The sequence below is a fragment of the Salmo trutta genome, chromosome 33, assembly GCF_901001165.1.
Source record: "Salmo trutta chromosome 33, fSalTru1.1, whole genome shotgun sequence".
In the NCBI taxonomy this organism is placed as follows: domain Eukaryota; kingdom Metazoa; phylum Chordata; class Actinopteri; order Salmoniformes; family Salmonidae; genus Salmo; species Salmo trutta.
The window spans coordinates 43,456,841-43,471,467 of NC_042989.1; the positions used below are offsets into that span (position 1 = coordinate 43,456,841).

General features: G+C 45.2%; 1 non-coding gene across 1 annotated transcript; it reads right to left on the reverse strand.

The window, feature by feature from the left end:
- Positions 1-11,059: 11,059 nt before the first annotated feature.
- On the reverse strand, positions 11,060-11,176 carry LOC115173059 (U5 spliceosomal RNA). The gene has a single exon (XR_003871555.1). It is a non-coding gene; the product is annotated as a U5 spliceosomal RNA (small nuclear RNA).
- Between the last annotated feature and the right edge of the window lie 3,451 nt (positions 11,177-14,627).

A 14,627-nucleotide genomic window follows, 5' to 3' on the forward strand; every position in this document is an offset into this window, starting at 1 on the left:
AGCCCTCGTTTATATACAGCCAGCCAGCCCCCTCTTCTTCCCCCCCCGACCACCAGTGTCTGTGATGCATCAGGAACGTCAGCACCACAACGACCAATAGGATAGTGCTGCAGTGAGATTGGTATTCTGTCTCACACTCAGCACTATGAAGCAGAGGAGATGTGGAAGGGCAGGTTTTCACATTTGCTGCAATGAGAGAGAGAGAGAGAGAGAGAGAGAGAGAGAGAGAGAGAGAGAGAGAGAGAGAGAGAGAGAGAGAGAGAGAGAGAGAGAGGAGGGGCAGGTTGGCCAGGAGAGAGGGAGAGGAGGGGCATGTTGTCCAGGAGAGAGGGAGAGGAGGGACAGGTTGTCCAGAGAGAGAGAGAGGAGGGACAGGTTGTCCAGGGAGAGAGAGAGAGGAGGGGCAGGTAGTCCAGCGAGTTTGGGAGAGAGGAGGGGCAGGTAGTCCAGGGAGTTTGAGAGAGGGAGAGAGGAGGGGCAGGTAGTCCAGCGAGTTTGAGAGAGGGAGAGAGGAGGGGCAGGTAGTCCAGCGAGTTTGAGAGAGGGAGAGAGGAGGGGCAGGTTGTCCAGGAGAGAGGGAGAGGAGGGACAGGTTGTCCAGAGAGAGAGAGAGGAGGGACAGGTTGTCCAGGGAGAGAGAGAGAGGAGGGGCAGGTATTCCAGCGAGTTTGAGAGAGGGAGAGAGGAGGGGCAGGTATTTCCAGGGAGTTTGAGAGAGGGAGAGAGGAGGGGCAGGTTGTCCAGCGAGTTTGAGAGAGGGAGAGAGGAGGGGCAGGTTGTCCAGGCGGGGGGGGGGGGGAGAGAGAGAGGGGCAGGTTGGCCAGCGAGGTGGAAGGGGGGGGGGCAGGTAGAATCGTGCCCATATGTTTTGGTAATCTGCATCTCGCAGTGTCTCGTCTTGCATTTCTTTCAAATTCACCTAAAGTTCCCCTATCCTGTTTTATCTGAATTACACAACTTTCTCAGGCCTTTATAGCTTACTGACTATTACACATCAAATAATATGTTTCGTGATAACTGCATTGGGATTTTTAATTCAGTGAAAAAAACATATATATTTTTCGGTTGGGAATTTTTCTTAACGTTAAGGATCCCAACTTCGTTTTAACGTTTAAATGTTCACACCCCAACCTTTAGTACCTGCTGAGGATGGTATCTTCTGGCCTGGGGAGTTTTTCCTGCTGAGGATAGTATCTTCTGGCCTGGGGAGTTTTTCCTGCTGAGGATAGTATCTTCTGGCCTGGGGAGTTTTTCCTGCTGAGGATAGTATCTTCTGGCCTGGGGAGTTTTTCCTGCTGAGGATAGTATCTTCTGGCCTGGGGAGTTTTTCCTGTTGAGGATAGTATCTTCTGGCCTGGGGAGTTTTTCCTGTTGAGGTTTGTATCATCTGGCCTGGGGAGTTTTTCCTGTTGAGGATAGTATCTTCTGGTCTGGGGAGTTTTTCCTGTTGAGGATTGTATCTTCTGGCCTGGGGAGTTTTTCCTGTTGAGGATAGCCTGGGGAGTTTTGTTAAGAGCCCTGAGCTTGCTCCAAAGTTAATATGAATTGTTTGCCAGTACGTTTATGGAAACATCTTCCAAGGTCAAATTAGTTTTATATATTGGTGGATATTTGGTTTTCTATATAGCTATTGAACTAAGCATGCCATGGCTAGGAAAAGTGTATATTCTGAATGGAGGGTGGATGGAGAACAATCCACAACTTGTTTGTGTTATAAATAAATATTCAAATTTCTGATCTCAATCTTCAATAGCTCTTAACCCTTTACACTCGTAACCATATAAGGGTTGAAAATGGACGATTTGGGCACTAAGAATTGGAACACAGTGGCTGTACAGTAACATGTTTTACCTCAGTGGTCACCAACCGATCCATGGCGATCGACTGGTCGATCTCCAAGGCATTAGTAATCGCGTCCAAGGCATTAGTAGTCGATCTCCAAGGCATTAGTAATCGATCTCCAAGGCTTTAGTAGTCGATCTCCAAGGCATTAGTAGTCGATCTCCAAGGCATTAGTAGTCGATCTCCAAGGCATTAGTCGTCGATCTCCAAGGCATTAGTAGTCGATCTCCAAGGCATCAGTCGTCGATCTCCAAGGCATTAGTCGTCGATCTCCAAGGCATTAGACGTCGATCTTCAAGGCATTAATAGTCGATCACATTTCTGTAAAACGTGATCGTTTAGCACTGTTAGTGGTAGGTGCACTTGATTCAGCATCCCTTCATTTAGCGCTGTTAGTGGTAGGTGCACTTGATTCAGCATCCCTTCATTTAGCACTGTTAGTGGTAGGTGCACTTGATTCAGCATCCCTTCATTTAGCACTGTTAGTGGTAGGTGCACTTGATTCAGCATCCCTTCATTTAGCGCTGTTAGTGGTAGGTGCACTTGATTCAGCATCCCTTCATTTAGCGCTGTTAGTGGTAGGTGCACTTGATTCAGCATCCCTTCATTTAGCGCTGTTAGTGGTAGGTGCACTTGATTCAGCATCCCTTCATTTAGCACTGTTAGTGGTAGGTGCACTTGATTCAGCATCCCTTCATTTAGCACTGTTAGCGGTAGGTGCACTGGATTCAGCATCCCTTCATTTAGCACTGTTAGTGGTAGGTGCACTTGATTCAGCATCCCTTCATTTAGCGCTGTTAGCGGTAGGTGCACTTGATTCAGCATCCCTTCATTTAGCACTGTTAGCGGTAGGTGCACTTGATTCAGCATCCCTTCATTTAGCACTGTTAGCGGTAGGTGCACTGGATTCAGCATCCCTTCATTTAGCACTGTTAGTGGTAGGTGCACTTGATTCAGCATCCCTTCATTTAGCACTGTTAGCGGTAGGTGCACTGGATTCAGCATCCCTAGTGCTGGGACAGACACATGAACCATTTCATGTGTCTGAAGGTAGAATTCCGCCCAGAAAGAAAATCAAGTGCACCTATAGGCACTAACACTGGCCAATCAGATAGCTCAAATCACCGTGTCTGCACAGTTTCCTCGAGCCATTGGCTGTAAAAAGAAACATCTAGCACACAGCAAAGTTGATACCGTGAGATTCCAAACCTTTTTAAACCGTGACTGGAGAGAGACTCAATGAATATAGCGAAGTTCATGTTTAAATTTGTTATTCTGCACTGTCAACACTTTTATAAGCCATAAAATGCACATTCTCCCTACTTCCACTGACACTACAAAAAAGGACTGCAGTAAGAAATGAATGAGAATAGGAAAGTGTTTAAAATAAGCTTGGGTTGTTATTATTTACATCTTGTCTTTGTTTTAATATCGAGGAATATTTCAACTTCTCTGGTTATAGGAGTAACAACATGAATTGGTGCATGAGGAGGAAATAATGCAGTGTGACTTAAGTTTGGCCATCAGCTGGTCCCCTTTTCTCATCGGAGGGAGGGAGAGTCCTGCTCCCTCCCTCTGACTGACCATCAGCTGGAAGACGGTCCCCTTTTCTCATCGGAGGGATGGAGAGTCCTGCTCCCTCCCTCTGACTGACCATCAGCTGGAAGACGGTCCCCTTCTCTCATCGGAGGGAGGGAGAGTCCTGCTCCCTCCCTCTGACTGACCATCAGCTGGAAGACGGTCCCCTTTTCTCATCGGAGGGAGGGTTGGGAGATGGGGGGGGGGACGGTGAGTCGGGTGAGAGGCTGCCTCACCGCTGCTCCACCCTTCCCATCAGACTGGCCATCAGTCCAGTATAAAAATAAAATAAAAATAAGCTAATTATTAAATGTTATTGTTCACATACTGTATTTATACTCACTCAGCTGTGACTTAAAAGTAATACAACAAATTATATATACCAGTGGGATCAAATACTTAGAAAGGTTGAAATATAATTTCAAAATAGTCTGAGAATAACAACATTGGTAGGGCTATTCAAGCAAAGCCAATATGCAGTGATAATGAATGAATGAATGAATGAATGAATGAATGCTTGACTTTCAGACCTGAAGATCACTGGCGTCATGATTTCACCTCATGTTTTTTTATTCTGCTGGTCATTTATGAACATTTGAACATCTTGGCCATGTTCTGTTATAATCTCCACCCGGCACAGCCAGAAGAGGACTGGCCACCCCTCATAGCCTGGTTCCTCTCTAGGTTTCTTCCCAGGTTTTGGCCTTTCTAGGGAGTTTTTCCTTGCCACCGTGCTTCTACACCTGCATTGCTTGCTGTTTGGGGTTTTAGGCTGGGTTTCTGTACAGCACTTTGAGATATCAGCTGATGTAAGAAGGGCTATATAAATACATTTGATTTGAAGATGACATGGCGTCAGACCCTGGGTTGTTCTGAACAGAACGAGCCTGTGTTGTTGTCTATTGTGAAGAAAGTTCTCCACGGCAACACGCACCTGAATGCACTCAGGACTACTTTCTATACTCACCAAAAATCAAGATTGGTTTCTCTGAATTGCCTTGTGAAAGCCTAACACTGTAAAAATGTATTTTATAACTTAGCTTAGTCATGTTGGGAACAGAACAAGCTTTTAAATGATGCCCACATTACCCAGACTGAGATTTATAATGGACCATTCTTGGATTGCGTAAACAACAACAGTTATTGTGTGATGGTGGGCATGCAGGGTTATGTTCCAAACATAACAACTATAGGTGTTCTTGCTCTAGTTCCTCAACGACACATCTAGGAGAGCTCAACAAAGTACCTTATAGTTGAAGACTCTAATTTGGGTCATAAAAGTGCATTGAAATGAGTTAGGAACTGTGAACATTTTGGAGAGGTGGGTGTCCACTTGGAGACACCAGTTATTCCTCTCACTCAAACCCTTGTCATTTCTTTGTCTTAAGTCGTACCTACCCCACATTTTCCAGGACTAGTCTTATGTTACTTAACGAAATCTGAAAATACTCTTAGATACATTATCAACAAATGCGGCGAAAAGTACAGTAAAATGTAAAATGTACATCAAATCAACAGTGTAATGTTTGGATTCAGTCTTGTCTCAGGTGAACAGGTGTCCTCATCTTTGGGTCTAATAACTTCCCCATAATCTCCAAACGGTTCCTTTCAATTGCTACCATGGTTACGCTGTTCATATTTCTTCTGTAAGAAACATTTACAATTAGCCCCTTATCCATACAGGCCAATTTATCCCCCTATCCATATAGGCCAATGTAGCCCCCTATCCATACAGGCCAATTTAGCCCCCTATCCATACAGGCCAATTTAGCCCCCTATCCATATAGGCCAATTTAGCCCCCTATCCATATAGGCCAATTTAGCCCCCTATCCATACAGGCCAATTTAGCCCCCTATCCATACAGGCCAATTTAGCCCCCTATCCATACCGGCCAATTTAGCCCTATCCATATAAGCCAATTTAGCCCTATCCATATAAGCCAATTTATCCCCCTATCCATACAGGCCAATTTAGCCCCCTATCCATACCGGCCAATTTAGCCCTATCCATATAAACCAATTAGGCCTATCCATATAAACCAAGGTTGTTGATTTACTGCCCCCTGGAGGGTGATGTCTGAACAGGTATAAAGACAAGGTTGGTGATTTACTGCCCCCTGGAGGATGAAGCCAACAGCGCAATAATGAGGCCCGGGTGACAGCTAGGTCGTGATCTAGTGATGCTTTCAAGACAGCTGGGAACTCTGGTAAAAACGATGACATGACATCAGTGATCTTCAGGTTGGACAGTTAGAGGTGTAGAAAGATGCCAGAGTTTCTGTCTTGTAATAGGACCTTTTACCAACAGGCTTATTGATTTGAGAGAGCATGCACATGTTTATGACTTACCTGAAAATTCAGTCCTCCAGAGGCCTGGCCTGCTGCTTTTTTAACATTCAGTACCAACTTCATTTTATTTATGATCCTGTGGTGCCACCTGGAGACATTTAAAAGGTACTGCACGTAAAGAACACATTTTATTGAGACATTGGAGGGGCACGAAACAGAATATACCGAATATAAAACCTAACCTGCCTAGTCTAACCCACCAGTAACACTAAGCTGCCTAGTCTAACCCACCAGTAACCCTAACCTGCCTAGTCTAACCCACCAGTAACCCTAACCTGCCTAGTCTAACCCATCAGTAACCCTAACCTGCCTAGTCTAACCCACCAGTAACCCTAACCTGCCTAGTCTAACCCACCAGTAACCCTAACCTGCCTAGTCTAACCCACCAGTAACCCTAACCTGCCTAGTCTAACCCACCAGTAACCCTAACCTGCCTAGTCTAACCCACCAGTAACCCTAACCTGCCTAGTCTAACCCACCAGTAACCCTAACCTGCCTAGTCTAACCCACCAGTAACCCTAACCTGCCTAGTCTAACCCACCAGTAACCCTAACCTGCCTAGTCTAACCCACCGGTAACCCTAACCTGCCTAGTCTAACCCACCAGTAACCCTAACCTGCCTAGTCTAACCCACCAGTAACCCTAACCTGCCTAGTCTAACCCACCAGTAACCCTAACCTGCCTAGACTAACCCACCAGTAACCCTAACCTGCCTAACCCACCAGTAACCCTAACCTGCCTAGTCTAACCCACCAGTAACCCTAACCTGCCTAGTCTAATCCAACAATAACCCTAACCTGCCTAACCCACCAGTAACCCTAACCTGCCTAGTCTAACCCACCAGAAACAAAACCTGCCTAGTCTAACCCACCAGTAACCCTAACCTGCCTAGTCTAACCCACCAGTAACCCTAACCTGCCTAGTCTAACCCAACAGTAACCCTAACCTGCCTAGTCTAACCCACCAGTAACCCTAACCTGCCTAGTCTAACCCACCAGTAACCCTAACCTGCCTAACCCACCAGTTACCCTATCCTGCCTAGTCTAACCCACCAGTAACCCTAACCTGCCTAGTCTAACCCACCAGTAACCCTAACCTGCCTAGTCTAACCCACCAGTAACCCTAACCTGCCTAGTCTAACCCACCAGTAACCCTAACCTGCCTAACCCACTCCTTTACTTCATGAACACGCTGCTTGGTCCTTGTGCGGTGGGATATTCTGTCACGATCGTTTAATTAAAGGAGTGGGCCAAGGTGCAGTGTGATTTGAGTTTCACATAATTTATTAGAGTGAAAACACACACACACACACACACACAACGAACGTGAAGTCGTGGTGCTCAACGCACTAACACAAAACAATATCCCACAAAACACAGGTGGGAGAAAGGCTACTTAAATATGATCCCCAATTAGAGGCAACGAATACCAGCTGCCTCTAATTGCGAACCTTACAACTCACCAACATAGAAATACAATGACTTGAACGCACCCCTAGTCACGCTCTGACCTAAACACCATAGAGAACCAAGGGCTCTCTATGGTCAGGGCGTAACAACGGATCTGCTATTTTTTTAATACCTTAAAACTTGGACCTCCATCAGCAGCTAGCCAGCAAACTAGCTAGTAGCTAGTAGTCATTGTTAGCCACTGCTAGCGGTCTTCACCTTTAGCACCAGCTTTAGCTCGGACACTAGCCAGCTTTAGGTCGGACAATTACCTGCCAGTCTGCACAGCGAGATATCAACCCAGAGCATATCGGACTGCTTTTCTCCACCACATCGCCAGATTCCTGCCGCTCTGGACCATTACACCGGATCATCGCAGCTAGCTAGCTGCAACCAAGTGGCTACTGTTGGCTAATGCCTCAGTCCCGACGCAAGCACCAGTTAGCCTTGAGCTAGGCCCATCTCCCGGCCAGCCGACAGAGTATACCAGCTAATTCTTGGGCTACAATACCTCTTTTGCCAATTGGCCTGGACCCTTTATTTTCGACACAGAGCCCCGCCGATCCATCATGACTGGTCTGCCGACTTAATCGTCCGATGTGGTCTCAACAGGCTTTTCCGTTGCGATGTCGCCGAAGACCCATCTGCTAGCCCCGGCCCGCTAGCTTTCTGAACGCCATGTCTCTGATGTTGATGCTGATGTTCTGAAAGAGCTGCAAAATCTGTACCCCTACAAATCAGCTGGGCTAGAATATCTGGACCTTCTCTTTCTAAAATTATCCACCGCAATTATTGCAACCCCTATTACTATCCTGTTCAACCTCTCTTTCGTATCGTCTGAGATTCCCAAAGATTGGAAAGCTGCCGCGGTCATCCTCTTCAAAGGGGGAGACACTCTAGACCCAAACTGTTACAGACCTATATCCATCCTGCCCTGCCTTTCTAAAGTCTTCGAAAGCCAAGTTAACAAACAGATCACTGACCATTTCGAATCCCACCGTACCTTCTCCGCTGTGCAATCTGGTTTCAGAGCTGGTCATGGGTGCACCTCAGCCACGCTCAAGGTCCTAAACGATATCATAACCGCCATCGATAAAAGACAGTACAGTGCAGCCGTCTTCATCGACCTGGCCAAGGCTTTCGACTCTGTCAATCACCACATTCTTATCGGCAGACTCAACAGCCTTGGTTTCTCAAATGACTGCCTCGCCTGGTTCACCAACTACTTCTTAGATAGAGTTCAGTGTGTCAAATCGGAGGGCCTGTTGTCCGGGCCTCTGGCAGTCTCTATGGTGGTGCCACAAGGTTCAATTCTCGGGCCGACTCTTTTCTCTGTATATATCAATGATGTCGCTCTTGCTGCTGGTGATTCTCTGATCCACCTCTACGCAGACAACACCGTTCTGTATACTTCTAGCCCTTCTTTGGACACTGTGCTAACAAACCTCCAGACGAGCTTCAACGCCATACCACACTCCTTCCGTGGCCTCCAACTGCTTTTAAATGCTAGTAAAACTAAATGCATGCTCTTCAACCGATCGCTGCCCGCACCCACCCACCCGACTAGCATCACTACTCTGGATTGTTCTGACTTAGAATATGTGGACAACTACAAATACCTAGGTGTCTGGTTAGACTGTAAACTCTCCTTCCAGACTCACATTAAGCATCTCCAATCCAAAATTAAATCTAGAATCGGCCTCCTATTTTGCAACAAAGCATCCTTCACTCATGCTGCCAAACAGACCCTCGTAAAACTGACTATCCTGCTGATCCTTGACTTTGGCGATGTCATTTACAAAATAGCCTCCAACACTCTACTCAGCAAACTGGATGTAGTCTATCACAGTGCCATCCGTTTTGTCACTAAAGCCCCATATACTACCTACCACTGAGACCTGTATGCTCTCGTTGGCTGGCCCTCGCTACATATCCAGGTCATCTATAAGTCTTTGATAGGTAAAGTCTCGCCTTATCTCAGCTCACTGGCCACTCTAGCAACACCCACCCGTAGCACGTGCTCCAGCAGGTATATTTCACTGGTCATCCGCAAAGCCAACACCTCCTTTGGCCGCCTTTCCTTCCAGTTCTCTGCTGCCAATGACTGGAATGAATTGCAAAAGTCACTGAAGCTGGAGACTTATATCTCCCTCACTAACTATAAGCATCAGCTGTCAGAGCAGCTTACCGATCACTGCACCTGTACACAGCCAATCTGTAAATAGCCCATCCAACTACCTCATCCCCATATTGTTACTCATCCTCTTGCTATTTTGCATCCCAGTATTTTTTTCTGCTCTTTTGCACCCCAGTATCTCTACTAGCACATCATCATCTGCACATCTATCACTCCAGTGGTTAATTGCTAAATTGTAATTATTTCTCCACTATGGCCTATTTATTGCCTTACCTCTCTTATCCTACCTCATTTGCACACACTGTATATATATTTTTCTATTGTGTCATTGACTGTACGTTTGTTTATTCCATGTGTAACTCTGTGTTGTTGTTTGTGTCGCACTGCTTTGCTTTATCTTGGCCAGGTCGCAGTTGTAAATGAGAACAGGTTCTCAACTGGCTTACCTGGTTAAATAAAGGTTAAATAAAAAAATAAAAAACATTCTAGTCCATTCAAGAATAACTAATAAGAAAATGGTACAGAATAAACACTTTACCCAAACACAATCTGTCCACTAGGCATTCGGGCATAATGTCCATTTGGATACTAGAAATGTGGTATATGTGAGTGATGTCCTTGTTTGTCATAAACTCGGTATTGGAGATACAACATTCACTAGAATGCAGAATCAAACAACATCTATACCACATTCATACGGGTGATAGATCCACTGTGTTGTAATGTCCCCTTCAGGGCTCATACAGAGGAGAACCTTAGAACTGTTGGCCTGGAGACCAATATGGGGTGGTGGAAAACTCAAAGACAGAGGACTGAGCGACAACGGACTGGAACACGAGGAACCATTTAGTCCCTTCAAACTCAACTCTGGATCTTTAAGGCAGTTCCACTACATTTTTTCTTTGTTCCACAACATTTTTTCATTGTTCCCATCTCATCAGGCAATGATTTAGACCTGGAACACCAGGATGGTGCAATTAATTATCAGGTAGAACAGAAAACCAGCAGGCTCTGGACCTTGTGTGGTCAGAGTTGAGTATCTCTGCTCTTGGCCTTCATGATAAATACTAAACCACCCTGGCAATTTGTCTCCACCTGCTGGCTGTTTTAGACAGTTGGAATCCACTGGTATTTCTGAATCAAGGCCAAGCCACAGATCGATTATACTGGTCATTATTATTACTTTGTTTGAGCTGGATCCTTGTTAATTTATTTTTTAAATTTGATACTGTTGTGTGGATTTTGTAGAAATGGTGTGATGGAATCTATTCCTTATATGCCTATTTTACTTCTAGTTTGAGTGAATATCTATAGGAATTGAATGTGTTTTCTCCCGTCTCAGAGATTTGAGCACTTCTGATTTGTACATATTCCCCACCCCCTATATTCCCCATCCCCTATATTCCCTCTTTTTGAAACACTTCTGGTTCATCATGTTAATTTTATAGATGTTGGTGTGTTTCTAAATATACATGTATAGGTAGCTATCCCCAGCCTATTGGAAAGTATAGATCTTTCCTTTGAATGGCTGTTGTCTGAAACTATATGCGACTATTTGTTCAAGGCCCGGCAAACACGCCAGTCGTCGTCGTCGGGCTTGAACTCAATTGCCCGAGCGACTACTTTGAGTGGAAAAATACGCCGGTCGGTCAGCCGAAAAGTCTCGGTGTCATCTCTGTCAATTTCTCTTGAAACAAGATTACCGGGCTCTGCCAGAAGCAAAGCCCTTCCAAAAATACATTGAACTCGTAAGTGTTCCTCTCCACGGAAGTCTTTAGTAAAAGGCGAAAGGCTTGTGCGTAATGAAGAGAAACCAGAGTTACCCTAACCACCCCCGAGGCCTGAGCCCGAACCTCGTTGGTTCTCATGCTAACCCTAACCTCCTTGGTTCTCATGCTAACCCTAACCTCCTTGGTTCTCATGCTAACCCTAACCTCATTGGTTCTCATGCTAACCCTAACCTCCTTGGTTCTCATGCTAACCCTAACCTCGTTGGTTCTCATGCTAACCCTAACCTCATTGGTTCTCATGCTAACCCTAACCTCCTTGGTTCTCATGCTAACCCTAACCTCATTGGTTCTCATGCTAACCCTAACCTCCTTGGTTCTCATGCTAACCCTAACCTCCTTGGTTCTCATGCTAACCCTAACCTCGTTGGCCCCCATACCTAACCTCGTTGGTTCTCATGCTAACCCTAACCTCATTGGTTCTCATGCTAACCCTAACCTCATTGGTTCTCATGCTAACCCTAACCTCATTGGTTCTCATGCTAACCCTAACCTCATTGGTTCTCATGCTAACCCTAACCTCGTTGGCCCCCATACCTAACCTCGTTGATTCTCATACCTAACCTCATTGGTTCTCATGCTAACCCTAACCTCCTTGGTTCTCATGCTAACCCTAACCTCATTGGTTCTCATGCTAACCCTAACCTCGTTGGTTCTCATGCTAACCCTAACCTCCTTGGTTCTCATGCTAACCCTAACCTCATTGGTTCTCATGCTAACCCTAACCTCCTTGGTTCTCATGCTAACCCTAACCTCATTGGTTCTCATGCTAACCCTAACCTCCTTGGTTCTCATGCTAACCCTAACCTCATTGGTTCTCATGCTAACCCTAACCTCGTTGGTTCTCATGCTAACCCTAACCTCGTTGGTTCTCATGCTATCCCTAACCTCGTTGGTTCTCATGCTAACCCTAACCTCGTTGGTTCTCATGCTAACCCTAACCTCGTTGGTTCTCATGCTAACCCTAACCTCGTTGGTTCTCATGCTAACCCTAACCCCTAGTGAGCTCCTTTCCCACAGGATAAGTTTAATTGACTTATATCTATATTTTTGTATATTTTTTATATATCCTCCCTTATTTTGATACGGTAACACCACAGTAATAAGTACTTGACTTTTTCCACATTTTGTTACTTTACAGCCTTAATCTAACATGGATTAAATTGTTTCCCCACCTCATCAATCTACACACAATACCCCATAACGACAAAGCAAAAACATTTTTTTATTTTTTATTCTTGCTCATTTATTAAAAATAAAAAGTATTCGGACCCTTTACTTAGTACTTTGTTGAAGCACCTTTGGCAGTGATTACAGCTTCGAGTCTTCTTGGGTATGAGGTTATAAACTCGGCACACCTGTATTTGGGGAGTTTCTCCCATTCTTCTCTGCAGATCCTCCCAAGCTCTGTCAGGTTGGATGGGGAGCATCGCTATTTTCAGGTCTTCCCAGAGATGTTCGATCGGGTTCAAGTCCGTGTTGTGGCTGGGCCACTCAAGGACATTCAGAGACTTGTCCCGAAGCCACTCCTGCATTGTCTTGGCTGTGTGCTTAGGGTCGTTGTCCTGTTGGAATGTGAACCTTTGCCCTAGTCTGAAGTCCTGAACGCTCTGGAGCAGGTTTTCATCAAGGATCTCTCTGTACTTTATTCCGATCTTTCATCGTTCATCTCTATCTCTGAAAAACATCCCCACAGCATGATGCTGCCACCACCATGCTTCCCCGTAGAGATGGTGCCAGGTTTCCTCCAGACATGACGCTTGGCGTTCAGGCCAAAGAGTTCAGTTTTGGTTTAATCAGACCAGAGAATATTGTTTCTCATGTTCTGAGAGTCCTTTAGAGGCCTTTTGGCAAACTCCAAGCGGGCTGGCATGTGCCTTTTACTGAGGAATGGCTTCTGTCTGGCCACTCTACCATAAAGGCCTGATTGGCGGCGTGCTGCGGAGATGGTTGTCCTTCTGGAAGGTTCTCCCATCTCCACAGAGTAACTCTGGAGCTCTGTCAGAGTGACCATTGGGTTCTTGGTCACCTCCCTGACCAAGGCCCTTCTCCCCAAATTGCTCAGTTTGGCCGGGCATTCAGCTCGAGGAAGAGTCTTGGTGGTTCCAAACTTCTTCCATTTAAGAATGATAGAGGCCACTGTGTTCTTGGGGACCTTCAATGCTGCAGAAATGTTTTGGTACCCTTCCCCAGATCTGTGCCTAGACACAATCTTGTCTCGGAGCTCTACGGACAATTCCTTTGGCCTCATGGCTTGGTTTTTGCTCTGACGTGCACTGTCAACTGTAGGACCTTATATAGACAGGTGTGTGCCTTTCCAAATCATGTCCAATCAATTGAATTGACCACAGGTGGACTCCAATCAAGTTGTAGAAGCAACTCAAGGATGATCAATGGAAACAGGATGCACCTGAGCTCAATTTAGAGTCTCATAGCAAAGGATCTGAATACTTATGTAAATAAGGTATTTCTTTCTTTTTTGTAATTCTTTTTTTAAACCCCGTTTTCTCTTTGTCATTATGGGGTATTGAGTCATTGTGGGGTATTGAGTCATTGTGGGGTATTTAGTCATTGTGGGGTATTGAGTCATTGTGGGGTATTGAGTCATTGTGGGGTATTGAGTCATTGTGGGGTATTGAGCCATTGTGGGGTATTGAGTCATTGTGGGGTATTGAGTCATTGTGGGGTATTGAGTCATTGTGGGGTATTGAGTCATTGTGGGGTATTGAGTCATTGTGAGTCATTGTGGGGTATTGTGTCATTGTGGGGTATTGAGTCATTGTGGGGTATTGTGTGTAGATTGAGGAACATTTTTTATTTAATCCATTTTAGAATAAGGCTGTAACAAAGCAAAATGTGGAAAAAGTCAAGGGGTCTGAATACTTTCAGAATGCACCGTATAGGCAAGACGCTTCAAAACAAACTTGATTTATTTATTTTGTGAACTATCTGTTTTTCCATGTATGAATCTGTTACTCAATGCGGCTTAGACTCTAGGTCATTTCTTTCTGATTGAGCCGACATTTGAAATGTGTCGTCCCGAAAACGGTAACGTTCACTTTAAAAGCGGCATGATCTATATACCTGATCAAATTAACTCCAAGGATGCAAAGCTGTTCACTATAAGATAATGTATCAGTTGTGAGCTCAAGATTTTAACGCTGACTTTACAACAGACTTTTTTTGAACATGTTGATGTTTCCAAGTCTTAAAGTCAGATACAGATCTACTATTCTTGGCACCCCAGAACAGAAAATCTGTGGTATTCTTTGCACCCCAGAACAGAAATCTGTGGTATTCTTTGCACCCCAGAACAAGAAATCTGTGGTATTCTTTGCACCCCAGAACAGAAATCTGTGGTATTCTTGGCACCCCAGAACAAGAAATCTGTGGTATTCTTTGCACCCCAGAACAGAAAATCTGTGGTATTCTTTGCACCCCAGAACAAGAAATCTGTGGTATTCTTTGCACCCCAGAACAGAAATC